Genomic DNA, 25,779 nt, shown 5'->3' with positions numbered 1-25,779 from the left:
GGGGAGGGCCGCTGCTCAGGCACATCTCTGTCAAGTAAAGGAGATTCAACTGAGGCAGCACAAGGGAACTCTCATCTGGGGACAACAACTGCAGGGAGAACACATATTTTCAGATGAACATGGGAGGGCAGAAGGCTGCCTAATACTGAAGCACCCCCAAACAACAAACCAAATGCAACAACTAGTGCAAGCATTCCTGGGGGAAGGCCTGCCGCAGATGGATTTGCATATGGTGATGTCATCCAAGCAGTGGGTCAAAGTTGGCTTCAACCCTCGTCTGCATATGAAAAGAGAAAAGGGGCGTGCAGGGCATGGCGGCCTTTAGCGGCGCTTGGATGACCCTTAGTTTGCATTAAACACCCCCACCCTCCTTCGGTGTTGGTCTCATGTTGGCCATGCCCCAGCCCCTGAAGCATTCAAGCTGATTTCTTGCAGCAGCTTGGCACTGTAACAGCTCCAGAGCTGCTCTGTAAGGCAAGTAAAAGGGTGTGGGCCCTGCAGCACTACCTGTAGTTTGCATTGTGCATTGGTAGGCACAAAGTAAGCAGAGAGGAGGAGAAGTCAGGATAGTGCACAAGGGTATAAAAGGGAGGGGCTCAAGAAAAAAGAAGTGGAAACAGACAGCAAACTAGGCTGTAGAGAGACCCGAGACAAAGAAATCTGAATTATACGAGAGCCGACCATGGGAAACACAAATTCTGCAGTCAAGTTTCCCACATTTGGGGAAATCGCAGGGGCAGCACACCCAGAGTGCAATGGGTGAGCCTTGCCCTGGGAGAAGCACCTTCATGATCATAGTATCTCACCTGGCAGGTAAGTAGGAGTTGGGCTAGAGCTGGGGAGGGTCGCTGCTCGGGCACATCCCTGTCAAGTGAAGTAGATCCAACTGAGGCAGCACAAGGGAACTCTCGAAAGAAGAACAAGGCTAGAGGAAGATCTGAGACAAAGAAATCTGACTTTTACCAGAGCTGACCAGAGGAAAGCACAAACACAGTCCCCCACTACCACAAATAATGCAGTCGAGTTTCCCACATTTGGGGAAATCACAGGGGTCAGCATACCCAGAATGCAATGAATGAACCTCACCCTGGGAGAACAATCTTCATGACCATGGTATCTCCTATGCAAAATAAGTATGATTTGGGATAGGGCTGGGGAGGGCCGCTGCTCAGGCACATCTCTGTCAAGTAAAGGAGATTCAACTGAGGCAGCACAAGGGAACTCTCATCTGGGGACAACAACTGCAGGGAGAACACATATTTTCAGATGAACATGGGAGGGCAGAAGGCTGCCTAATACTGAAGCACCCCCAAACAACAAACCAAATGCAACAACTAGTGCAAGCATTCCTGGGGGAAGGCCTGCAGCAGATGGATTTGCATATGGTGATGTCATCCAAGCAGTGGGTCAAAGTTGGCTTCAACCCTCGTCTGCATATGAAAAGAGAAAAGGGGCGTGCAGGGCATGGCGGCCTTTTGCGGCGCTTGGATGACCCCTAGTTCGCATTAAACACCTCCACCCTCCTTCGGTGTGGGGCTCATGTTGGCTATACCCCAGGCTCTGAAGCATACAAGCTGATTTCTTGCAGCAGCTGGGCACTGTAACAGCTCTAGAGCTGCTCTGTACGGCAAGTAAAAGGGTGTGGGCCCTGCAGCACTACCTGTAGTTTGCATTGTGCATTGGAAGGCACAAAGTAAGCAGACGGGAGAAGTCAGGATAGTGCCCAATGGCATAGAAGGGAGCAGCTCAAGAAAAGAGAAGTGGAAACAGACAGCAAACTAGGCTGGAGAGAGACCTGAGACAAAGAGATCTAAATTATACGAGAGCCGACCAGGGGAAACACAAATTATGCAGTCAAGTTTCCCACATTTGGGGAAATCGCAGGAGCAGCACACCCAGAGTGCAATGGGTGAGCCTTGCCCTGGGAGAAGCACCTTCATGATCATAGTATCTCACCTCGCAGGTAAGTAGGATTTGGGCTAGAGCTGGGGAGGGTCGCTGCTCGGGTACCCCCCTGTCAAGTGAAGGAGATCCAACTGAGGCAGCACAAGGGAACTCTCGAAAGAAGAACAAGGCTAGAGGAAGATCCGAGACAAAGAAATCTGACTTTTACCAGAGCTGACCAGAGGAAAGCACAAACACAGTCCCCCACTACCACAAATAATGCAGTCGAGTTTCCCACATTTGGGGAAATCACAGGGGTCAGCATACCCAGAATGCAATGAATGAACCTCACCCTGGGAAAACAATCTTCATGACCATGGTATTGCCTATGCAAAATAAGTATGATTTGGGATAGGGCTGGGGAGGGCCGCTGCTCAGGCACATCTCTGTCAAGTAAAGGAGATTCAACTGAGGCAGCACAAGGGAACTCTCATCTGGGGACAACAACTGCAGGGAGAACACATATTTTCAGATGAACATGGGAGGGCAGAAGGCTGCCTAATACTGAAGCACCCCCAAACAACAAACCAAATGCAACAACTAGTGCAAGCATTCCTGGGGGAAGGCCTGCAGCAGATGGATTTGCATATGGTGATGTCATCCAAGCAGTGGGTCAAAGTTGGCTTCAACCCTCATCTGCATGTGAAAAGAGAAAAGGGGCGTGCAGGGCATGGCGGCCTTTTGCGGCGCTTGGATGACCCCTAGTTCGCATTAAACATCTCCACCCTCCTTCGGTGTGGGGCTCATGTTGGCTATGCCTCAGCCCCTGAATCATTCAAGCTGATTTCTTGCAGTAGCTGGGCTCTGTAACAGCTCCAGAGCTGCTCTGTACGGCAAGTAAAAGGGTGTGGGACCTGCAGCACTACCTGTAGTTTGCATTGTGCATTGGAAGGCACAAAGTAAGCAGACGGGAGAAGTAAGGATAGTGCGCAAGGGTATAGAAGGGAGCGGCTCAAGAAAAGAGAAGTGGAAACAGACAGCAAACTAGGCTGGAGAGAGACCTGAGACAAAGAGATCTGAATTATACGAGAACCGACCAGGGGAAACACAAATTATGCAGTCAAGTTTCCCACATTTGGGGAAATCGCAGGAGCAGCACACCCAGAGTGCAATGGGTGAGCCTTGCCCTGGGAGAAGCACCTTCATGATCATAGTATCTCACCTGGCAGGTAAGTAGGAGTTGGGCTAGAGCTGGGGAGGGTCGCTGCTCGGGTACCCCCCTGTCAAGTGAAGGAGATCCAACTGAGGCAGCACAAGGGAACTCTCGAAAGAAGAACAAGGCTAGAGGAAGATCTGAGACAAAGAAATCTGACTTTTACCAGAGCTGACCAGAGGAAAGCACAAACACAGTCCCCCACTACCACAAATAATGCAGTCGAGTTTCCCACATTTGGGGAAATCACAGGGGTCAGCATACCCAGAATGCAATGAATGAACCTCACCCTGGGAGAACAATCTTCATGACCATGGTATCTCCTATGCAAAATAAGTATGATTTGGGATAGGGCTGGGGAGGGCCGCTGCTCAGGCACATCTCTGTCAAGTAAAGGAGAGATGGTCTGCCAGATTACATAATGCATACCAGAGCCATAACTAGACTTTTTGGTGCCCTGTGACAGAGAATTATATGCCCCCCCCCCTCCCCATTTTTGCAATATGGACAAAAGGTGCATGCCTTGTGGGGAAGGGGCATAACAAGATTGGTCTCAGAGAAAGCACATGAGATATGAAGATATATCTAGTATACTTGACACTCAATGGTTTGTGGTATTGCCGGGGTGCCCTCCTTAAATGCATATACAGTCACACATGGCATGTTTGTGCAAATGGCATATCAGCAGTCAGCACTAACTGGTGACATGCCATTTGTACAAGTAAGCCATGTGTGACTAATATATAAACATGCTTTATTAAATAACACCTCAAACTATCATACCCAGGATTCAAACCTATAACCTGTTGAATTCTAATCAAACACCCTACCCATTGAGCTACTTGATCCTGCATCTTTTCTAACCTCCAAAAACAGATTCAGTTGCATTTTCCAGCGTGTTTTGTTTGCGCCTTTGCAAATGTCTTACATCGACAAACTTATTTAGTACTATTTTGCAAATAGGGTTACATTGTCGCAACATTGTGTTCCCTAATTGCTTGATTTTTTAAATGCAACAATTGATAAAGACACCTGATAATTGCTCTGTGGAGTCTTATTTTGTGTTTTGTGTTTAGTCTTTAGATCTGAATTTGAATGTACTTGTGAACTAACTTAATTTCCTACTTCTAAATTCATTCCTAAATTCACTACTTACATGAATCCTGTAGTTGGGCATTTTGGGACTTCGATTGTGGGCATTGTTTTGTGTCCAGACCAGCAGCAGGTGGTGTGCATTTGCTGGAAAGGCATCGAAGACCTCCGATATGCTGCATCTCCTGATGTGTGTCTCCCTCAAGTGGCTGTCAGCAAATGCCTGCTAGACACCCCATTCCAAGCTGATTGTGACATAATGGAACATGCATCATAGAACAGGCATGCTAAAACATGGGTCTTCAACCTGCGACCCTCCAGCTGCTGTGGAACTACACATCCCAGCATGCCCTGCCTCAGTTTTAGCATACCTTAATAGCAAAACTGTGGCAGGGCATGCTGGGATGTGTAGTTTCACAGCAGCTGGAGGGCCACAGGATGAAGACCCATGTGCTAGAGCCAAGCCGCAGGTACATTGAATGCTAGCAAGCTGAATATTTAAATCCTTTTTGTTCCGCAGCATTCCAATGCGGAAGATTCCATGGAACCAGAGATCCTTCCATTGAGAAGGACATGCTGCCTCGATGACTACACTGTGCAAATTAAATCACGGAGCCAGTTGGCTTGTGGGTGGCTCTGGTGACTGGGTGGTTGGGTGGGTGGTGTGTCGGAAGTGGAGCGCATGCAAATGATTGTGTATCATCCAGCTAGTGAGAGAGAAAACTCATGCAGGAGTGTGCCTGCTTGTCAGTGGGTTATGCACCTTGCCAGACGTTAAATCTACATAGAGCAGCTGGAGGGGACAAGAGCAGGTTTGCAAAATATAGATAGAAGAGCATATATGCTGGCGCATTCTCCATGATTGTGTCAGCTTATGTTTTGGTGCACTGCACTTTCCTCCACTAAGTTTTAGCCATTTTTGTTAAGCTCAAGTGTAGTTGCTTCTCGGCCTTTTGGCTGTGATCTTGTATTGTGGTTGAAGGGTCTGCTGGAGGGAGGGATTGCTTTCTTCATTGGCGAAAGACCAAAGATATTCCAGGATGGAAGGCTTGGGAACACTATCCGTTTTTCAATTGTGGAAGAGTTGAAAGAACGGATTGGACTACATTCTATAGTAAAGGATGTCTTTCTATTTATTAATCCTCCCCTTATATGTGTCAGTCTTTCAATAAAGCTTCGGGCTTGTGATTCCCTCACCCTCTTACACTCCACACCCATAGCCTTATTAACTGTTGTATTATTGTACAGTTTAAATGTATAGTGCAGTTCATGATTTATAGTGTAGGCTGGCCTGTGCTGTAGTTCTTGAACTGTACTATACCGTCAGCATTTCTATTGTGTTTTGGCTGTGCCGCAACGCGGTACTTATGTGTGTAATGTTTATGTATGTTTTTTTGCTTCTTTATGTGCATCGGTCCTACAAGTACTGAAAGCTGTTTTAATAGTATATTGACAGTATTGTTTTCTTTCAAAAATCCACTTAATTTTCTTTACCCTATTATTAAAATGGTAATTGACAAAAACAAACTACATTGTCACCAGAAGAGCAATACAAAATGTACAAGTGATATATTAAAATCATCTTTCCAGCTTGAATTTCAATGATGCATTGGGGCAACGATTTTGTGAGAAACACCTTCACCCTTAAATAAAGATTTTCTTAATTCCTTACCTGTGTGCTAATTAGATATCACCTTGTTTTCACATTAAACAGACTTCCACATGCGAAAGCAGCAAGGATGCAGTGGCGTTAATGTTTCCTGGTGTCAACCTGTATTATTTCAGTAGACATTGAAATGAGGATGCATCTTGCTGCCTTTCCAATGAAGCAAGTTTAATTTAGTAATAGGTGAAAAACCATCCCTACAAAGGTGTTAATCAGAGAGTTGGCTTTGTGGACACTTTTCAGAGAACAAATTTGTTAGCATAAAAATAAAGCCAGAAAATGAAGAGCTGTTTAATCACTCAATTGGATTTTTTTGCCAGCATATTTCTTTTTCTCTGCAACCCACTGCTAAATTGTGCTTCCTAGCTGTTTTTATAAAATCACTGAATCAAATCTAACTCTGATTACATCAGAGAAGGCCAGGTACCCTACACCATAACAGGGGGTTTGAAATGTTGACTTGTCTACTTAAAGATCACCGAAATCTGAAAACAAGGTCAATTACGTCCCTGGGTGGGATTGAACCACCAACCTTTTGGTTAATAACCATACACACTAACTGATTGCGCCACAGCGACACTTTGCAAAAGTACATACTGACAAAGGCTAATAAGCATTCATCTAGAACGTTTCCTAGAAACATTTTAAAAAGTCAATAATGTGGAGAGTTTTTGTAAGATGTTTCTTCCATCAACCAATGAAGAAACACATTGGTACTTTCCCATGATAAGTGAGTGCTTCAGGACCTCTTGCACTTACATGTGCAGCAGAGTACTGTAATGGAAGCATGCTGGGTCCATAACCCAGAGGTAGGCAGATTGAAACTATCCTCTGCTATATGCATTTTTTTTTTGTTAAAGTAATCCAAAACTGGGATTGATATTTTTGCTCTTTTATTTTTACTTAAAGTACAATAACTTTTACCATTTTAATTTGTTTTAATAGTATATTGACAGTATTGTTTTTTTTCAAAAATCCAATTAATTTTCTTTACCCGATTATTAAAATGGTAATTGACAAAAACAAACTACATTGTCACCAGAAGGATATATTAAAATCATCTTTCCAGCTTGAATTTCAATGATGCATTGGGGCAACGATTTTGTGAGAAACATCTTCACCCTTAATTAAAGATTTTCTTAATTCCTTACCTGTGTGCTAATTAGATATCACCTTGTTTTCACATTAAACAGACTTCCACATGAGAAAGCAGCAAGGATGCAGTGGCGTTAATGTTTCCTGGTGTCAACCTGTATTATTTCTGTAGATATTGAAATGAGGATGCATCTTGCTGCCTTTCCAATGAAGCAAGTTTAATTTAGTAATAGGTGAAAAACCATCCCTACAAAGGTGTTAATCAGAGAGTTGGCTTTGTGGACACTTTTCAGAGAACAAATTTGTTAGCATAAAAATAAAGCCAGAAAATGAAGAGCTGTTTAATCACTCAATTGGATTTTTTTGCCAGCATTTTTCTTTTTCTCTGCAACCCACTGCTAAATTGTGCTTCCTAGCTGTTTTTATAAAATCACTGAATCAAATCTAACTCTGATTACATCAGAGAAGGCCAGGTACCCTACACCATAAGAGGGGGTTTGAAATTTTGACTTGTCTACATAAAGATCACCAAAATCTAATAACAAGGTCAATTACGTCCCTGGGTGGGATTGAACCACCAACCTTTTGGTTAATAGCCTTACACACTAACTGATTGCGCCACAGCGACACTTTGCAAAAGCATATACTGAAAAACGCTAATAAGCATTCATCTAGAACGTTTCCTAGAAACATTTTAAAAAGTCAATAAAGTGGAGAGTTTTTGTAAGATGTTTCTTCCATCAACCAATGAAGAAACACATTGGTACTTTCCCATGATGAGTGAGTGCTTCAGGATCTCTTGCACTTACATGTGCAGCAGAGTACTGTAATGGAAGCATGCTGGGTCCATAACCCAGAGGTAGGCAGATTGAAACTATCCTCTGCTATATGCATTTTTTTTTGTTAATTAAAGTAATCCAAAACTGGGATTGACATTTTTGCTCTTTTATTTTTACTTAAAGTACAATAACTTTTACCATTTTAATTTGTTTTACTAGTATATTGACAGTATTGTTTTCTTTCAAAAATCCACTTAATTTTCTTTACCCTATTATTAAAATGGTAATTGACAAAAACAAACTACATTGTCACCAGAAGAGCAATACAAAATGTACAAGTGATATATTAAAATCATCTTTCCAGCTTGAATTTCAATGATGCATTGGGGCAACGATTTTGTGAGAAACATCTTCACCCTTAAATAAAGATTTTCTTAATTCCTTACCTGTGTGCTAATTAGATATCACCTTGTTTTCACATTAAACAGACTTCCACATGAGAAAGCAGCAAGGATGCAGTGGCGTTAATGTTTCCTGGTGTCAACCTGTATTATTTCAGTAGATATTGAAATGAGGATGCATCTTGCTGCCTTTCCAATGAAGCAATTTTAATTTAGTAATAGGTGAAAAACCATCCAAGAGCTGTTTAATCACTCAATTGGATTTTTTTGCCAGCATATTTCTTTTTCTCTGCAACCCACTGCTAAATTGTGCTTCCTAGCTGTTTTTATAAAATCACTGAATCAAATCTAACTCTGATTACATCAGAGAAGGCCAGGTACCCTACACCATAACAGGGGTTTTCGAAATTTTGACTTGTCTACTTAAAGATCAACAAAATCTGATAACAAGGCCAATTACGTCCCTGGGTGGGATTGAACCACCAACCTTTTGGTTAATAGCCATACACACTAACTGATTGCGCCACAGCGACACTTTGCAAAAGTACATACTGACAAAGGCTAATAAGCATTCATCTAGAACGTTTCCTATAAAAACTTTAAAAAGTCAATAATCTGGAGAGTTTTTGTAAGATGTTTCTTCCAGCAACCAATGAAGAAACACATTGGTACTTTCGCATGATGAGTGAGTGCTTCAGGATCTCTTGCACTTACATGTGTAGCAGAGTACTGCAATGGAAGCATGCTGGGCCCATAACCCAGAGGTAGGCAGATTGAAACTATTCTTTGCTATATGCATTTTTTTTTTGTTCATTAAAGTAATCCAAAACTGGGATTGATATTTTAGCTTTTATTTTTACTTAAAGTACAATAACTTTTACCATTTTAATTTGTTTTAATAGTATATTGACAGTATTGTTTTCTTTCAAAAATCCAATTAATTTTCTTTACCCTATTATTAAAATGGTAATTGACAAAAACAAACTACATTGTCACCAGAAGAGCAATACAAAATGTACAAGTGATATATTAAAATCATCTTTCCAGCTTGAATTTCAATGATGCATTGGGGCAACGATTTTGTGAGAAACACCTTCACCCTTAAATAAAGATTTTCTTAATTCCTTACCTGTGTGCTAATTAGATATCACCTTGTTTTCACATTAAACAGACTTCCACATGCGAAAGCAGCAAGGATGCAGTGGCGTTAATGTTTCCTGGTGTAAACCTGTATTATTTCAGTAGACATTGAAATGAGGATGCATCTTGCTGCCTTTCCAATGAAGCAAGTTTAAATTAGTAATAGGTGAAAAACCATCCCTACAAAGGTGTTAATCAGAGACTTGGCTTTGTGGACACTTTTCAGAGAACAAATTTCTTAGCATAAAAATAAAGCCAGAAAATGAAGAGCTGTTTAATCACTCAATTGGATTTTTTTGCCAGCATATTTCTTTTTCTCTGCAACCCACTGCTAAATTGTGCTTCCTAGCTGTTTTTATAAAATCACTGAATCAAATCTAACTCTGATTACATCAGAGAAAGCCAGGTACCCTACACCATAACAGGGGGTTTGAAATTTTGACTTGTCTACTTAAAGATCACCGAAATCTGAAAACAAGGTCAATTACGTCCCTGGGTGGGATTGAACCACCAACCTTTTGGTTAATAACCATACACACTAACTGATTGCGCCACAGCGACACTTTGCAAAAGTACATACTGACAAAGGCTAATAAGCATTCATCTAGAACGTTTCCTAGAAACATTTTAAAAAGTCAATAATGTGGAGAGTTTTTGTAAGATGTTTCTTCCATCAACCAATGAAGAAACACATTGGTACTTTCCCATGATAAGTGAGTGCTTCAGGACCTCTTGCACTTACATGTGCAGCAGAGTACTGTAATGGAAGCATGCTGGGTCCATAACCCAGAGGTAGGCAGATTGAAACTATCCTCTGCTATATGCATTTTTTTTTGTTAATTAAAGTAATCCAAAACTGGGATTGATATGTTTGCTCTTTTATTTTTACTTAAAGTACAATAACTTTTACCATTTTAATTTGTTTTAATAGTATATTGACAGTATTGTTTTCTTTCAAAAATCCACTTAATTTTCTTTACCCTATTATTAAAATGGTAATTGACAAAAACAAACTACATTGTCACCAGAAGAGCAATACAAAATGTACAAGTGATATATTAAAATCATCTTTCCAGCTTGAATTTCAATGATGCATTGGGGCAACGATTTTGTGAGAAACACCTTCACCCTTAAATAAAGATTTTCTTAATTCCTTACCTGTGTGCTAATTAGATATCACCTTGTTTTCACATTAAACAGACTTCCACATGCGAAAGCAGCAAGGATGCAGTGGCGTTAATGTTTCCTGGTGTCAACCTGTATTATTTCAGTAGACATTGAAATGAGGATGCATCTTGCTGCCTTTCCAATGAAGCAAGTTTAAATTAGTAATAGGTGAAAAACCATCCCTACAAAGGTGTTAATCAGAGACTTGGCTTTGTGGACACTTTTCAGAGAACAAATTTGTTAGCATAAAAATAAAGCCAGAAAATGAAGAGCTGTTTAATCACTCAATTGGATTTTTTTGCCAGCATATTTCTTTTTCTCTGCAACCCACTGCTAAATTGTGCTTCCTAGCTGTTTTTATAAAATCACTGAATCAAATCTAACTACATCAGAGAAGGCCAGGTACCCTACACCATAACAGGGGGCTTGAAATTTTGACTTGTCTACTTAAAGATCACCGAAATCTGAAAACAAGGTCAATTACGTCCCTGGGTGGGATTGAACCACCAACCTTTTGGTTAATAACCATACACACTAACTGATTGCGCCACAGCGACACTTTGCAAAAGTACATACTGACAAAGGCTAATAAGCATTCATCTAGAACGTTTCCTAGAAACATTTTAAAAAGTCAATAATGTGGAGAGTTTTTGTAAGATGTTTCTTCCATCAACCAATGAAGAAGCACATTGGTACTTTCCCATGATAAGTGAGTGCTTCAGGACCTCTTGCACTTACATGTGCAGCAGAGTACTGTAATGGAAGCATGCTGGGTCCATAACCCAGAGGTAGGCAGATTGAAACTATCCTCTGCTATATGCATTTTTTTTTGTTAATTAAAGTAATCCAAAACTGGGATTGATATTTTTGCTCTTTTATTTTTACTTAAAGTACAATAACTTTTACCATTTTAATTTGTTTTAATAGTATATTGACAGTATTGTTTTCTTTCAAAAATCCAATTAATTTTCTTTACCCGATTATTAAAATGGTAATTGACAAAAACAAACTACATTGTCACCAGAAGGATATATTAAAATCATCTTTCCAGCTTGAATTTCAATGATGCATTGGGGCAACGATTTTGTGAGAAACATCTTCACCCTTAAATAAAGATTTTCTTAATTCCTTACCTGTGTGCTAATTAGATATCACCTTGTTTTCACATTAAACAGACTTCCACATGCGAAAGCAGCAAGGATGCAGTGGCGTTAATGTTTCCTGGTGTCAACCTGTATTATTTCAGTAGACATTGAAATGAGGATGCATCTTGCTGCCTTTCCAATGAAGCAAGTTTAATTTAGTAATAGGTGAAAAACCATCCCTACAAAGGTGTTAATCAGAGACTTGGCTTTGTGGACACTTTTCAGAGAACAAATTTGTTAGCATAAAAATAAAGCCAGAAAATGAAGAGCTGTTTAATCACTCAATTGGATTTTTTTGCCAGCATATTTCTTTTTCTCTGCAACCCACTGCTAAATTGTGCTTCCTAGCTGTTTTTATAAAATCACTGAATCAAATCTAACTCTGATTACATCAGAGAAGGCCAGGTACCCTACACCATAACAGGGGGTTTGAAATTTTGACTTGTCTACTTAAAGATCACCGAAATCTGAAAACAAGGTCAATTACGTCCCTGGGTGGGATTGAACCACCAACCTTTTGGTTAATAGCCTTACACACTAACTGATTGCGCCACAGCGACACTTTGCAAAAGCATACACTGAAAAACGCTAATAAGCATTCATCTAGAACGTTTCCTAGAAACATTTTAAAAAGTCAATAAAGTGGAGAGTTTTTGTAAGATGTTTCTTCCATCAACCAATGAAGAAACACATTGGTACTTTCCCATGATGAGTGAGTGCTTCAGGATCTCTTGCACTTACATGTGCAGCAGAGTACTGTAATGGAAGCATGCTGGGTCCATAACCCAGAGGTAGGCAGATTGAAACTATCCTCTGCTATATGCATTTTTTTTTGTTAATTAAAGTAATCCAAAACTGGGATTGACATTTTTGCTCTTTTATTTTTACTTAAAGTACAATAACTTTTACCATTTTAATTTGTTTTACTAGTATATTGACAGTATTGTTTTCTTTCAAAAATCCACTTAATTTTCTTTACCCGATTATTAAAATGGTAATTGACAAAAACAAACTACATTGTCACCAGAAGAGCAATACAAAATGTACAAGTGATATATTAAAATCATCTTTCCAGCTTGAATTTCAATGATGCATTGGGGCAACGATTTTGTGAGAAACATCTTCACCCTTAAATAAAGATTTTCTTAATTCCTTACCTGTGTGCTAATTAGATATCACCTTGTTTTCACATTAAACAGACTTCCACATGAGAAAGCAGCAAGGATGCAGTGGCGTTAATGTTTCCTGGTGTCAACCTGTATTATTTCAGTAGATATTGAAATGAGGATGCATCTTGCTGCCTTTCCAATGAAGCAAGTTTAATTTAGTAATAGGTGAAAAACCATCCAAGAGCTGTTTAATCACTCAATTGGATTTTTTTGCAAGCATATTTCTTTTTCTCTGCAACCCACTGCTAAATTGTGCTTCCTAGCTGTTTTTATAAAATCACTGAATCAAATCTAACTCTGATTACATCAGAGAAGTCTAAATACCTATCACCATAACAGGGGGTTTGAAATTTTGACTTGTCTACTTAAAGATCACCAAAATCTGATAACAAGGTCAATTACATCCCTGGGTGGGATTGAACCACCAACCTTTTGGTTAATAGCCATACACACTAACTGATTGCGCCACAGCGACACTTTGCAAAAGTATATACTGACAAAGGCTAATAAACAATCATCTAGAACGTTTCCTAGAAAAACTTTAAAAAGTCAATAATCTGGAGTGTTTTTGTAAGATGTTTCTGCCATCAACCAATGAAGAAACACATTGGTACTTTCCCATGATGAGTGAGTGCTTCAGGATCTCTTGCACTTACATGTGCAGCAGAGTACTGCAATGGAAGCATGCTGGGCCCATAACTCAGAGGTAGACAGATTGAAACTATCCTCTGCTATATGCATTTTTTTTGTTAATTAAAGTAATCCAAAACTGGGATTGATATTTTTGCTCTTTTATTTTTACTTAAAGTACAATAACTTTTACCATTTTAATTTGTTTTAATAGTATATTAACAGTATTGTTTTCTTTCAAAAATTCACTTAATTTTCTTTTCTGTGTGCTAATTAGATATCACCTTGTTTTCACATTAAATAGACTTCCACATGAGAAAGCAGCAAGGATGCAGTGGCGTTAATGTTTCCTGGTTGTAGTGGGGGACTGTGTTTTACATGCCTTACAGAGCAACTCTGGAGCTGTTACAGTGCCCAGCTGCGGCAAGAAATCAGCTTGAATGCTTCAGGGGCTGGGGCATAGCCAACATGAGCCCCACACCGAAGGAGGGTGGAGGTGTTTAATGTGAACTAGGGGTCATCCAAGCGCCGCAAAAGGCCGCCATGCCCTGCATAACCCTTTTCTCTTTTCATATGCAGATGAGGGTTCCAGCCAACTTTGGCCCACTGCTTGGATGACATCACCGTATGCAAATCCATCTTCTGCAGACCTTCACCCAGGAATGCTTGTACTAGTTGTTGCATTTGGTTTGTTGTTTGGGGGTGCTTCAGTATTAGGCAGCCTTCTGCCCTCCCATGTTCATCTGAAAATATGTGTTCTCCCTGCAGTTGTTGTCCCCAGATGAGAGTTCCCTTGTGCTGCCTCAGTTGAATCTCCTTTACTTGACAGAGATGTGCCTGAGCAGCGGCCCTCCCCAGCCCTATCCCAAATCATACTTATTTTGCATAGGAGATACCATGGTCATGAAGATTGTTCTCCCAGGGTGAGGTTCATTCATTGCATTCTGGGTATGCTGACCCCTGTGATTTCCCCAAATGTGGGAAACTCGACTGCATTATTTGTGGTAGTGGGGGACTGTGTTTGTGCTTTCCTCTGGTCAGCTCTGGTAAAAGTCAGATTTCTTTGTCTCAGATCTTCCTCTAGCCTTGTTCTTCTTTCGAGAGTTTCTTTGTGCTGCCTCAGTTGGATCTCCTTCACTTGACAGGGGGGTGCCCGAGCAGCGACCCTCCCCAGCTCTAGCCCAACTCCTTTTTACCTGCCAGGTGAGATACTATGATCAGGAAGGTGCTTCTCCCAGGGCAAGGCTCACCCATTGCACTCTGGGTGTGCTGCTCCTACGATTTCCCCAAATGTGGGACACTTGACTGCATAATTTGTGTTTCCTCTGGTCGGCTCTCGTATAATTCAGATCTCTTTGTCTCAGGTCTTTCTCCAGCCTAGTTTGCTGTCTGTTTCCACTTCTTTTATCTTGAGCCCCTCCCTTCTATACCCTTGTGCACTATCCTGACTTCTCCTCCCGTCTGCTTACTTTGTGCCTTCCAATGCACAATGCAAACTACAGGTAGTGCTGCAGGGCCCACACAATATTTTACTTGCCTTACAGAGCAGCCCTGGAGCTGTTACAGTGCCTAGCTGCTGCAAGAAATCAGCTTGAATGCTTCAGGGGATGGGGCATGGCCAACATGAGCCCCACACCAAAGGAGGGTGGGGGTGTTTAATGCGAACTAGGGGTCATCCAAGCACCGCAAAAGGCCGCCATGCCCTGCACGCCCCTTTTCTCTTTTCATATGCAGATGAGGGTTGAAGCCAACTTTGACCCACTGCTTGGATGACATCACCATATGCAAATCCATCTGCTGCAGGCCTTCCCCCAGGAATGCTTGCACTAGTTGTTGCATTTGGTTTGTTGTTTGGGGGTGCTTCAGTATTAGGCAGCCTTCTGCCCTCCCATGTTCATCTGAAAATATGTGTTCTCCCTGCAGTTGTTGTCCCCAGATGAGAGTTCCCTTGTGCTGCCTCAGTTGAATCTCCTTTACTTGACAGAGATGTGCCTGAGCAGCGGCCCTCCCCAGCCCTATCCCAGATCATACTTATTTTGCATAGGAGACACCATGGTCATGAAGATTGTTCACCCAGGGTGAGGTTCATTCATTGCATTCTGGGTATGCTGACCCCTGTGATTTCCCCAAATGTGGGAAACTCGCCTGCATTTTTTGTGGTAGTGGGGGACTGTGTTTGTGTTTTCCTCTGGTCAGCTCTGGTAAAAGTCAGATTTCTTTGTCTCAGATATTCCTCTAGCCTTGTTCTTCTTTCGAGAGTTCCCTTGTGCTGCCTCAGTTGGATCTCCTTCACTTGACAGGGGGGTGCCCGAGCAGTGACCCTCCCCAGCTCTAGCCCAACTCCTACTTACCTGCCAGGTGAGATACTATGATCATGAAGGTGCTTCTCCCAGGGCAAGGCTCACCCATTGCACTCTGGGTGTGCTGCTCCTGCGATTTCCCCAAATGTGGGAAACTTGATTGCATAATTTGTGTTTCCCCTGGTCGGCTCTCGTAGAATTCAGATCTCTTTGTCTCAGGTCTCTCTCCAGCCTAGTTTGCTGTCTGTTTCCACTTCTCTTTTCTGGAGCCGCTCCCTTCTATGCCCTTGCGCACTATCCTGACTTCTCCCGTCTGCTTACTTTGTGCCTTCCAACGCACAATGCGAACTACAGGTAGTGCTGCAGGGCCCACACCCTTTTAGTTGCCTTACAGAGCAGCTCTGGAGCTGTTACAGTGCCCAGCTGCTGCAAGAAATCAGCTTGAATGCTTCAGGGGCTGGGGCATAGCCAACATGAGCCCCACACCAAAGGAGGGTGGGGTTGTTTAATGCGAACTAGGGGTCATCCAAGCACCGCAAAAGGCCGCCATGCCCTGCATGCCCCTTTTCTCTTTTCATATGCAGATGAGGGTTCCAGCCAACTTTGGCCCACTGCTTGGATGACATCACCGTATGCAAATCCGTCTGCTGCAGACCTTCCCCCAGGAATGCTTGTACTAGTTGTTGCATATGGTTTGATATTTGATGGTGCTTCAGTATTAGGCAGCCTTCCGCCCTCCCATGTTCATCTGAAAAGATGTGGTCTCCCTGCAGTTGTTGTCCCCAGACGAGAGTTCCCTTGTGCTTCCTCAGTTGAATCTCCTTAACTTGACGGGGGAGGGGCTGCCCGAGCAGCCACCCTCCCCAGCCCTATCCCAACTCATACTTATTTTGCATATGAGATCTCTTGATCATGAAGATTGTTCTCACAGGGTGAGGTTCATCCATTATATTTTAAAATAGGAAGGTACAAATTACATATTTGAATTGCATCTATGTGCTGGATTCAAATGTCCCCCCCCTTCCTTTCTCAATTGTGCCCGTCAGCAGCTATTCTAAGGTTGCTGCCAATGGGTGTGACACATTAATTTCTTCTGTGGGGTACACTGGACTCCACAAGTATTCACATTGGGGTGTAGAGTAGGATCTTGATCTGAGGCACCAACCGGCTCAAAGCTTTTGACTGTTCCCAACTCCTATAATGAGTATTAGGATCCACACTACATCGAACCAACTGTCCTTTCTCTTCAAACAGCCTTTCTCGCTGTCTCAACAACTTCAGGAGTTCTGGCGAGGATTCTTGCCTTTGTCGCTTGGTCAGGTATTTCCCAGTCTTCAGTAAGGCTTTGAGGTGTCTTATCATCTGACTTTTATCTTGCAGGTGATCAAAACTGGTTCCTTGAATAGGTTGCTCACAGTTTCTAGAACTGGATGCTATATTATTCATGCCTAACATTGAAGCATTCTTTCGGATAATCTGGACACTGGAGATGGGCATTTCTATCATTATTTGGCTAGCCTTATTTTTTTCATGTTCCTCTCTTACAGATAATTCTGTTATCATTCTTCCCTTTTGTTTGGCTATCCCAGGTTGAAGGCCTTGTTTCTCCTGGAGCTTGTCAGTTTGAAACTCTCCTTGGAGTGCTGCTACGAGCTCCTCACAGCAGTTCCGCAACACATTCATGCCCACTATCACTGGAGGCAATCCATCATCTTGGGCAGTGGTGATGATGAAGCCTTGCTGTGGTAGCACTGTTCGTCCGATTTGAATTTCAGCTTCCCAGTATCCTTTGCAAGGGATGCAGTGCCCTTTGCTTGCAATCGGGTTTATCAATGTGGAAGTTGACGGAAACATCTGTTCCTCAGTCCAATGCTGCTCAAACTGTGTTGCTTGTATTGTGGTCACTTGTGATCCAGTGTCTAAGAGAGCGGGCATTGAGACTCCATTGATGCAAACTTGAACCACCGGGCATTGGCTAACATAACGGGTTAACCACATGAATTTGGAGTTTAAATGATCTGGCTGCTCAAATTCTCTCTTAATTTGTCCGCTTCCTTCACAGCTTTGAAAAATGGGTCGCCTTTGGGAGGCAAAGTGGTTGGAAAAAAGTGTCTCCATGTTTCTATGTAGGTCCCATTGGGAACTGTTCAGTGGTCTCCTCTCCTGGCACCATTCCATTTCTTCATGGAGCAGTGCCTGCTGTCTCTTCAGAATCTGCAGGTCTCTGCGCATCTCTGTCACACCACGTGTCAGTTCAGCCAGCTGACCTCGTAACTCACTAGAAGAGTCAAATATGCATGTCTTTGAACATGGCACTGTCACTCCTTTTACTGTAGGTGGGTAAGTAGCTCCTTTAAAACTTGACTCCTGGGCATCAGAATTCTCTTGATACCGTGGCATCTCTGGAATAGACTCTTGTGGAACAGCCCCTGAAGTAAGACTGGAGCCTAGAACTTTAATCGCAGCCTCTTTAAAATCCAGGAATGTGCTTCCAGGCTTCTGCAATCTCAATAGTCGCAGCTGAGTTTTTACAAATTCGCCCCTTGCACCTTCAGTGAACTGGTCCAATAACATTTTCTCTTTGTCATGCACTTCCTCAGGGTCTGCTTGCTGAACATCTCTGAGTGCTTCCTGCAAGCTGAGGGCATAGCCCCGTAGTGACTCTCCTGGTTGTTGCTTTCGAGCAAAGAAGTGCATTTTAAGTTCTGACACTGTCCTTGTGTCAAATGTGGTAGCAAGCCTGTTGAGGATCTGGTCCACAGTCTTCTTCTCTTTAGTAGACCAAGAAGTAACCTCTCTAAGTGCAAGCCCTTTCAACTGTCCCATCAAGATCTCCACCTTTTGCTGCTCTTTCAGCGGGTACAGACGAAACAAAGACTGCAGTAGTATCCTCATCAGTTTATTTTTGTCAATTACCATTTTAATAATCGGGTAAAGAAAATTAATTGGATTTTTGAAAGAAAACAATACTGTCAATATACTATTAAAACAAATTAAAATGGTAAAAGTTATTGTACTTTAAGTAAAAATAAAAGAGCAAAAATATCAATCCCAGTTTTGGATTACTTTAATTAACAAAAAAAAATGCATATAGCAGAGGATAGTTTCAATCTGCCTACCTCTGGGCTATGGACCCAGCATGCTTCCATTACAGTACTCTGCTGCACATGTAATTGCAAGAGATCCTGAAGCACTCACTCATCATGGGAAAGTACCAATGTGTTTCTTCATTGGTTGATGGAAGAAACATCTTACAAAAACTCTCCAGATTATTGACTATTTAAAGTTTTTCTAGGAAAAGTTCTAGATGAATGCTTATCAGCCTTTGTCAGTATGTACTTTTGCAAAGTGTCGCTGTGGCGCAATCAGTTAGTGTGTACGGCTATTAACCAAAAGGTTGGTGGTTCAATCCCACCCAGGGACATAATTGACCTTGTTATCAGATTTTGGTGATCTTTAAGTAGACAAGTCAAAATTTCAAAAACCCCTGTTATGGTGTAGGGTACCTGGCCTTCTCTGATGTAATCAGAGTTAGATTTGATTCAGTGGTTTTATAAAAACAGCTAGGAAGCACAATTTAGCAGTGGTTTGCAGAGAAAAAGAAATATGCTGGCAAAAAAATCCAATTGAGTGATTAAACAGCTCTTCATTTTCTGGCTTTACTTTTAGGCTAACAAATTTGTTCTCTGAAAAGTGTCCACAAAGCCAAATATCTGATTAACATCTTTGTAGGGATGGTTTTTCACCTATTACTAAATTAAACTTGCTTCATTGGAAAGGCAGCAAGATGCATCCTCATTTCAATATCTACTGAAATAATACAGGTTGACACCAGGAAACATTAACGCCACTGCATCCTTGCTGCTTTCTCATGTGGAAGTCTGTTTAATGTGAAAACAAGGTGATATCTAATTAGCACACAGGTAAGGAATTAAGAAAATCTTTATTTAAGGGTGAAGATGTTTCTCACAAAATTGTTGCCCCAATGCATCATTGAAATTCAAGCTGGAAAGATGATTTTAATATATCACTTGTACATTTTGTATTGCTCTTCTGGTGACAATGTAGTTTGTTTTTGTCAATTACCATTTTAATAATAGGGTAAAGAAAATTAAGTGGATTTTTGAAAGAAAACAATACTGTCAATATACTATAAAAACAAATTAAAATGGTAAAAGTTATTGTACTTTAAGTAAAAATAAAAGCTAAAATATCAATCCCAGTTTTGGATTACTTTAATGAACAAAAAAAAATGCATATAGCAAAGGATAGTTTCAATCTGCCTACCTCTGGGTTATGGGCCCAGCATGCTTCCATTGCAGTACTCTGCTGCACATGTAAGTGCAAGAGATCCTGAAGCACTCACTCATCATGCGAAAGTACCAATGTGTTTCTTCATTGGTTGATGGAAGAAACATCTTACAAAAACTCTCCAGATTATTGACTATTTAAAGTTTTTCTAGGAAAAGTTCTAGATGAATGCTTATCAGCCTTTGTCAGTATGAACTTTTGCAAAGTGTCGCTGTGGCGCAATCAGTTAGTGTGTACGGCTATTAACCAAAAGGTTGGTGGTTCAATCCCACCCAGGGACATAATTGACCTTGTTATCAGATTTTGGTGATCTTTAAGTAGACAAGTCAAAATTTCAAAAACCCCTGTTATGGTGTAGGGTACCTGGCCTTCTCTGATGTAATCAGAGTTAGATTTGATTCAGTGGTTTTATAAAAACAGCTAGGAAGCACAATTTAGCAGTGGTTTGCAGAGAAAAAGAAATATGCTGGCAAAAAAATCCAATTGAGTGATTAAACAGCTCTTCATTTTCTGGCTTTACTTTTAGGCTAACAAATTTGTTCTCTGAAAAGTGTCCACAAAGCCAAATATCTGATTAACATCTTTGTAGGGATGGTTTTTCACCTATTACTAAATTAAACTTGCTTCATTGGAAAGGCAGCAAGATGCATCCTCATTTCAATATCTACTGAAATAATACAGGTTGACACCAGGAAACATTAACGCCACTGCATCCTTGCTGCTTTCTCATGTGGAAGTCTGTTTAATGTGAAAACAAGGTGATATCTAATTAGCACACAGGTAAGGAATTAAGAAAATCTTTATTTAAGGGTGAAGATGTTTCTCACAAAATTGTTGCCCCAATGCATCATTGAAATTCAAGCTGGAAAGATGATTTTAATATATCACTTGTACATTTTGTATTGCTCTTCTGGTGACAATGTAGTTTGTTTTTGTCAATTACCATTTTAATAATAGGGTAAAGAAAATTAAGTGGATTTTTGAAAGAAAACAATACTGTCAATATACTATTAAAACAAATTAAAATGGTAAAAGTTATTGTACTTTAAGTAAAAATAAAAGCTAAAATATCAATCCCAGTTTTGGATTACTTTAATGAACAAAAAAAAATGCATATAGCAAAGGATAGTTTCAATCTGCCTACCTCTGGGTTATGGGCCCAGCATGCTTCCATTGCAGTACTCTGCTGCGCATGTAAGTGCAAGAGATCCTGAAGCACTCACTCATCATGCGAAAGTACCAATGTGTTTCTTCATTGGTTGCTGGAAGAAACATCTTACAAAAACTCTCCAGATTATTGACTTTTTAAAGTTTTTCTAGGAAACGTTCTAGATGAATGCTTATTAGTCTTTGTCAGTATGTACTTTTTGCAAAGTGTCTCTGTGGCGCAATCGGTTAGTGTGTTCAGCTATTAATCAAAAGGTTGGTGGTTCAATCCCACCCAGGGATGTAATTGACCTTGTGATCAGATTTTGGTGATATTTAAGTAGACAAGTCAAAATTGCAAACCCCCTCTTATGGTGTAGGGTACCTGGCCTTCTCTGATGTAATCAGAGTTAGATTTGATTAAGTGATTTTATAAAAAAACAGCTAGGAAGCACAATTTAGCAGTGGGTTGCAGAGAAAAAGAAAAATGCTGGCAGAAAAATCCAATTGAGTGATTAAACAGCTTTTCATTTTCTGATTTTATGTTTATGCTAACAAATTTGCTCTCTGAAAAGTGTCCACAAAGCTAAGTCTCTGATTAACACCTTTGTAGGAATGGTTTTTCACCTATTACTGAATTAAAAATGCTTCATTGGAAAGGCATCAAAGATGCATCCTCATTTCAATGTCTACTGAAATAATACAGGTTGACACCAGGAAACGTCACTGCATCCTTGCTGCTTCCTCATGGGGAAGTCTGTTTAATGTGAAAACAAGGTGATATCTAATTAGCACACAGGTAAGGAATTAAGAAAATCTTTATTTAAGGGTGAAGATGTTTCTCACAAAATCGTTGCCCCAATGCATCATTGAAATCCAAGCTGGAAAGATGATTTTAATATATCACTTGAACATTTTGTATTGCTCTTCTGGTGACAATGTAGTTTGTTTTTGTCAATTACCATTTTAATAATCGGGTAAAGAAAATTAAGTGGATTTTTTAAAGAAAACAATACTGTCAATATACTATTAAAACAAATTAAAATGGTAAAAGTTATTGTACTTTAAGTAAAAATAAAAGAGCAAAAATATCAATCCCAGTTTTGGATTACTTTAATGAACAAAAAAAAATGCATATAGCAGAGGATAGTTTCAATCTGCCTACCTCTGGGTTATGGACCCAGCATGCTTCCATTACAGTACTCTGCTGCACATGTAAGTGCAAGAGATCCTGAAGCACTCACTCATTATGGGAAAGTACCAATGTGTTTCTTCATTGGTTGATGGAAGAAACATCTTACAAAAACTCTCCAGATTATTGACTATTTAAAGTTTTTATAGGAAACGTTCTAGATGAATGCTTATTAGCCTTTGTCAGTATGTACTTTTGCAAAGTGTCGCTGAGGTGCAATCAGTTAGTGTGTACGGCTATTAACCAAAAGGTTGGTGGTTCAATCCCACCCAGGGATGTAATTGACCTTGTTATCAGATTTTGGTGATCTTTAAGTAGACAAGTCAAAATTTCGAAAACCCCTGTTATGGTGTAGGGTACCTGGCCTTCTCTGATGTAATCAGAGTTAGATTTGATTCAGTGATTTTATAAAAACAGCTAGGAAGCACAATTTAGCAGTGGTTTGCAGAGAAAAAGAAATATGCTGGCAAAAAAATCCAATTGAGTGATTAAACAGCTCTTCATTTTCTGGCTTTCTTTTTATGCTAACAAATGTGTTCTCTGAAAAGTGTCCACAAAGCCAAGTATCTGATTAACATCTTTGTAGGGATGGTTTTTCACCTATTACTAAATTAAACTTACTTCATTGGAAAGGCAGCAAGATGCATCCTCATTTCAATATCTACTGAAATAATACAGGTTGACACCAGGAAACATTAACGCCACTGCATCCTTGCTGCTTTCTCATGTGGAAGTCTGTTTAATGTGAAAACAAGGTGATATCTAATTAGCACACAGGTAAGGAATTAAGAAAATCTTTATTTAAGGGTGAAGATGTTTCTCACAAAATCGTTGCCCCAATGCATCATTGAAATTCAAGCTGGAAAGATGATTTTAATATATCACTTGTACATTTTGTATTGCTCTTCTGGTGACAATGTAGTTTGTTTTTGTCAATTACCATTTTAATAATAGGGTAAAGAAAATTAAGTGGATTTTTGAAAGAAAACAATACTGTCAATATACTATTAAAACAAATTAAAATGGTAAAAGTTATTGTACTTTAAGTAAAAATAAAAGAGCAAAAATATCAATCCCAGTTTTGGATTACTTTAATTAACAAAAAAAAATGCATATAGCAGAGGATAGTTTCAATCTGCCTACCTCTGGGTTATGGGCCCAGCATGCTTCCATTGCAGTACTCTGCTGCACATGTAAGTGCAAGAGATCCTGAAGCACTCACTCATCATGGGAAAGTACCAATGCGTTTCTTCATTGGTTGATGGAAGAAACATCTTACAAAAACTCTCCAGATTATTGACTTTTTAAAGTTTTCTAGGAAACGTTCTAGATGAATGCTTATTAGCCTTTGTCAGTATGTACTTTTGCAAAGTGTCTCTGTGGTGCAATCGGTTAGTGTGTTTGGTTATTAACCAAAGGGATGGTGGTTCAATCCCACCCAGGGATGTAATTGACCTTGTTATCAGATTTTGGTGATCTTTAAGTAGACAAGTCAAAATTTCAAACCCCCTCTTATGGTGTAGGGTACCTGGACTACTCTGATGTAATCAGAGTTAGATTTGATTAAGTGATTTTATAAAAAAACAGCTAGGAAGCACAATTTAGCAGTGGGTTGCAGAGAAAATGAAATATGCTGGCAGAAAAATCCAATTGAGTGATTAAACAGCTCTTCATTTTCTGGCTTTATTTTTATGCTAACTAATTTGTTCTCTGAAAAGTGTCCACAAAGCCAAGTATCGGATTAACATCTTTGTAGGGATGGTTTTTCACCTATTACTAAATTAAACTTGCTTCATTGGAAAGGCAGCAAGATGCATCCTCATTTCAATATCTACTGAAATAATACAGGTTGACACCAGGAAACATTAACGCCACTGCATCCTTGCTGCTTTCTCATGTGGAAGTCTGTTTAATGTGAAAACAAGGTGATATCTAATTAGCACACAGGTAAGGAATTAAGAAAATCTTTATTTAAGGGTGAAGATGTTTCTCACAAAATCGTTGCCCCAATGCATCATTGAAATTCAAGCTGGAAAGATGATTTTAATATATCACTTGTACATTTTGTATTGCTCTTCTGGTGACAATGTAGTTTGTTTTTGTCAATTACCATTTTAATAATCGGGTAAAGAAAATTAAGTGGATTTTTGAAAGAAAACAATACTGTCAATATACTATTAAAACAAATTAAAATGGTAAAAGTTATTGTACTTTAAGTAAAAATAAAAGAGCAAAAATATCAATCCCAGTTTTGGATTACTTTAATTAACAAAAAAAAAAATACATATAGCAGAGGATAGTCTCAATCTGCCTACCTCTGGGTTATGGACCCAGCATGCTTTCATTACAGTACTCTGCTGCACATGTAAGTGCAAGAGATCCTGAAGCACTCACTCATCATGGGAAAGTACCAATGTGTTTCTTCGTTGGTTGATGGAAGAAACATCTTACAAAAACTCTCCAGATTATTGACTTTTTAAAGTTTTTCTAGGAAACGTTCTAGATGAATGCTTATTAGCCTTTGTCAGTATGGACTTGTGCAAAGTGTCTCTGTGGCGCAATCGGTTAGTGTGTTTGGTTATTAACCAAAGGGTTGGTGGTTCAATCCCACCCAGGGATGTAATTGACCTTGTTATCAGATTTTGGTGATCTTTAAGTAGACAAGTCAAAATTGCAAACCCCCTCTTATGGTGTAGGGTACCTGGCCTACTCTGATGTAATCAGAGTTAGATTTGATTAAGTGATTTTATAAAAAATAGCTAGGAAGCACAATTTAGAAGTGGGTTGCAGAGAAAAAGAAATATGCTGGCAGAAAAATCCAACTGAGTGATTAAACAGCTCTTCATTTTCTGGCTTTATTTTTATGCTAACAAATTTGTTCTCTGAAAAGTGTCCACAAAGCCAAGTATCTGATTAACACCTTTGTAGGGATGGTTTTTCACCTATTACTAAATTAAACGTGCTTCATTGGAAAGGCAGCAAGATGCATCCTCATTTCAATATCTTCTGAAATAATACAGGTTGACACCAGGAAACATTAAAGCCACTGCATCCTTGCTGCTTTCTCATGTGGAAGTCTGTTTAATGTGAAAACAAGGTGATATCTAATTAGCACACAGGTAAGGAATTAAGAAAATCTTTATTTAAGGGTGAAGATGTTTCTCACAAAATCGTTGCCCCAATGCATCATTGAAATTCAAGCTGGAAAGATGATTTTAATATATCACTTGTACATTTTGTATTGCTCTTCTGGTGACAATGTAGTTTGTTTTTGTCAATTACCATTTTAATAATCGGGTAAAGAAAATTAAGTGGATTTTTGAAAGAAAACAATACTGTCTATATACTATTAAAACAAATTAAAAAGGTAAAAGTTATTGTACTTTAAGTAAAATAAAAAGAGCAAAAATATCAATCCCAGTTTTGGATTACTTTAATTAACAAAAAAA

At 40.0% G+C, this 25,779-nt stretch overlaps 8 non-coding genes and 2 pseudogenes across 8 annotated transcripts; 4 read left to right on the top strand and 6 right to left on the bottom strand.

Moving 5' to 3' along the window:
• Nucleotides 1-669: 669 nt before the first annotated feature.
• Nucleotides 670-821, bottom strand: LOC135014107 (U1 spliceosomal RNA; annotated as a pseudogene).
• A 152-nt stretch (nucleotides 822-973) lies between these two features.
• Nucleotides 974-1,137, bottom strand: LOC135013928 (U1 spliceosomal RNA). Its single transcript, XR_010212515.1, has one exon. It is a non-coding gene; the product is annotated as a U1 spliceosomal RNA (small nuclear RNA).
• Nucleotides 1,138-1,829: 692 nt separating this feature from the next.
• Nucleotides 1,830-1,971, bottom strand: LOC135014159 (U1 spliceosomal RNA; annotated as a pseudogene).
• Nucleotides 1,972-2,123: 152 nt separating this feature from the next.
• Nucleotides 2,124-2,287, bottom strand: LOC135013931 (U1 spliceosomal RNA). The gene has a single exon (XR_010212518.1). It is a non-coding gene; the product is annotated as a U1 spliceosomal RNA (small nuclear RNA).
• Nucleotides 2,288-2,958: 671 nt separating this feature from the next.
• LOC135013990 (U1 spliceosomal RNA) lies at nucleotides 2,959-3,121 on the bottom strand. The gene has a single exon (XR_010212575.1). It is a non-coding gene; the product is annotated as a U1 spliceosomal RNA (small nuclear RNA).
• Nucleotides 3,122-3,273: 152 nt separating this feature from the next.
• LOC135013916 (U1 spliceosomal RNA) lies at nucleotides 3,274-3,437 on the bottom strand. Its single transcript, XR_010212504.1, has one exon. It is a non-coding gene; the product is annotated as a U1 spliceosomal RNA (small nuclear RNA).
• Nucleotides 3,438-14,253: 10,816 nt separating this feature from the next.
• On the top strand, nucleotides 14,254-14,417 carry LOC135014201 (U1 spliceosomal RNA). Its single transcript, XR_010212752.1, has one exon. It is a non-coding gene; the product is annotated as a U1 spliceosomal RNA (small nuclear RNA).
• A 152-nt stretch (nucleotides 14,418-14,569) lies between these two features.
• LOC135014156 (U1 spliceosomal RNA) lies at nucleotides 14,570-14,732 on the top strand. The gene has a single exon (XR_010212715.1). It is a non-coding gene; the product is annotated as a U1 spliceosomal RNA (small nuclear RNA).
• A 676-nt stretch (nucleotides 14,733-15,408) lies between these two features.
• On the top strand, nucleotides 15,409-15,572 carry LOC135013965 (U1 spliceosomal RNA). The gene has a single exon (XR_010212551.1). It is a non-coding gene; the product is annotated as a U1 spliceosomal RNA (small nuclear RNA).
• A 152-nt stretch (nucleotides 15,573-15,724) lies between these two features.
• On the top strand, nucleotides 15,725-15,887 carry LOC135014131 (U1 spliceosomal RNA). Its single transcript, XR_010212699.1, has one exon. It is a non-coding gene; the product is annotated as a U1 spliceosomal RNA (small nuclear RNA).
• The last annotated feature ends 9,892 nt before the right edge of the window (nucleotides 15,888-25,779 follow it).

The sequence above is a fragment of the Pseudophryne corroboree genome, unplaced genomic scaffold (assembly GCF_028390025.1).
Source record: "Pseudophryne corroboree isolate aPseCor3 unplaced genomic scaffold, aPseCor3.hap2 scaffold_279, whole genome shotgun sequence".
Classification (NCBI taxonomy): Eukaryota; Metazoa; Chordata; class Amphibia; order Anura; family Myobatrachidae; genus Pseudophryne; species Pseudophryne corroboree.
This window is presented reverse-complemented; position numbering and strand designations above follow the sequence as displayed.